Source organism: Athene cunicularia (assembly GCF_003259725.1).
Source record: "Athene cunicularia isolate RWA chromosome 1 unlocalized genomic scaffold, athCun1 chr1_part1, whole genome shotgun sequence".
Classification (NCBI taxonomy): Eukaryota; Metazoa; Chordata; class Aves; order Strigiformes; family Strigidae; genus Athene; species Athene cunicularia.
Window position 1 is genome coordinate 98050831 of NW_020799091.1, and position 2547 is coordinate 98053377.

The window sequence follows — 2547 nt, forward strand, 5'->3', positions numbered from 1 at the left end:
GCCCCGGGGCCGCGCGTGTGCGTGTCTGTGTCTGTCTGTGTGTGTGTGTCTGTGCGTGGGGGCGGCAGCCACAGGTGCCCGCGCTCCTCCTCTTCCCGCGCCTGCCCCGCACAGGGCAAGACCAGCGGGTCCCTCGCTCACACACTCACACACACACACCCCCCACACTAAATCCCTTTCACGGTGATTTTGGCTGCAGACGGCACGGGAGGAGGTGGCGAGAGCGTGGCCGTGGTGGCACCAAGCTCTGCCAGGCCTCCGCTCGGCCGTCTCCTCCCGACCCGCCACCTGCTTGCAAGTGCCCAGAGGGACTGGAGCCTTTGCAGAGTGGCCAAAAAGTTTGCCCGCACCCCCCGCACCCTCCAGCGGCCCCACTGGGGCTGGCAGGCCATGCCTGGCAAGCACCTGCTGCCTGCCCTGCCCCGGCCTCGCCTCCCACCCCAAAGACCCCGAGCCCCAGTTCTGCCCTCGCTTTTTCCCGTCGTCGCTGCGGCTCAGGGCCTCAGGCGCGTTGACTCCCGCAGCCCCCCAGGCACCCTGCTGCCCTCCCCAGCCACCAGCCTGGGCCACTGGCTGGTGGGGCTGGCAGCCACCCAGGGGCTGAGGGCTTGCTGGCCACCATAACAAGGAGAGGAACAAGGAGAGATGCCGTTTTCCAAAACTAGGTTAACGCAGGGAACCACTAATACCCCCACCGCTGCTGGCGCGCTGAAACTGGCAGAGCCCCAACAGTCTTGCATGGTTTCTTAAAAATACAGATGAACCAATACCTCATCTCGGCAGCTACACAGCATCTCAAACATATTCCCAAGCTGTCTTTGGGTTGCACCAAACATTGTTAAGAGGGAAAATGTATACTTATCAACTTGCAAAAGTTGTAAGAGGAAACATTGAAACTGTGTAAAAAAAACCCCAAGATTTGCATATTTTTAAGTAGCTTTCCTTCACATGTGATCATGTCAAGTGCTGTGCACCTCTGCAAGAGTTTGCATTTAAATGCAATGAGAAATACAGCCTTCTGTTCAGAGCAGGCAGCTGGTGTGAAAGAAGTGGTAGCTTTTAGTTTGGGTAAGGCAGCTGCAGATTCATCCTGCAGGCCGCCTTCTATTCCAGATAAAAGACATCTTTTCACATTTTTGGTAATTCCTCTGTCTTATGGAGGCACTTTACCCAGAAAAGGACAATCAGCAGGTTCTGGTATGAGGATAAGGTGCAGTAGTTTTGCTTGTAGGCAAGAAGTAATTTTTTAGGAGATGCAGCCTGCTCTAGTTCCACTCTTGTCAAAAGTGATTTATGTGAAAGCACTACTTATGCTATTTGAATGGAAAATAGCTGACAGGAGTGAGGTATCATATTAAAAACAATGCAGTTAAATAGTTTAATGTATGTGTATATAAAACCACCTTTTTGTATTTGAGAGTGAAAAGAGCAGGGACAGACTGAACAAAGGGTTTTGAAATGGGTGGAGAGAAAATGCAGCCAATGAGATGGGAAATACAGAATAAATCATTCAGTCAGGTCAAATACCTGCTCTGATAAAAATAGACAAATAAATAGACTATTCTGCAAATATTTTTCATAGAATTTATGCTTGCCCAGAGGTCATTGCCAGTGAGAAAAAAGAACAGGGACAGTCATGCTCAGAAGGGGTGTTTCTTGAAGGTTTAGGAATGGAGGCTCAGCATCTGGCAATGGAGGTCTTGCAGCTGGACCAGCTGTAAGGTAAATTATTTCACTTCTGTCTTGGGGTTCTGACATCAGTAGAATGACACATCAGTCATCTCTTGGTTTACTTGTCCTAACCCTTGCTGAAGGGTTCCTAACCCTTGGCCTGAAAGCTGGCCAAGATGCCATACAAGTCCCATCTTACAAAGCTGTCAGATATGAGACAGAACAGCCTTCAGCCATGCAGACCATCCACCAGCACTGCCATGTTGTCTCCTGTCCAGTGGTGAATAGAACGCTGGCTGGAGGGAAGGCTCACCTTAGGTTTCCACAGTAGGAAGGAATAGCAGAGCAATATCCATGGCATAAAAGTGGTGGGAATTTCTCAGGAGAAATGGTTGCAGGTTATAGACACAATTACTGAAGTCAACTGGCTATGTTTGTATGAATATTGTGCTTGGCCACACCCCTTGAGAAGTCCTCTCCTCTTCCCAGTCCCCATGAGCTCAGCTTTGTTCAGCTTTGGTGACTGATGGGCCTGACAGTCGGGTTCCCTCCCTCTGCAGCCCCGTGCAGCACTGCCGCCTCTGGCTCACAGGAGCTGCCTGTTCTGGAGCATTCCTCCTTTCATCTGTCCCTTGGATCTGCACCACTTCTCTAAATACCTCTTTTGGTATTAGTTTCAGGTTTTGCTCAGGTTGTGAGTTTGACATGGGACTTGCATCCTGCTGACCCGATGGAACTACATGAGAGATGATTGTCTCTCACCTATACTTACTCATTGCAGAGCTTATTCATTAACACCAGTATCCTGTTTTTATTTGACTATTCCCTGCTCTCTACCTCTTAGTACAAAACAAGTGAGGATTTTAAGGCTGGCAA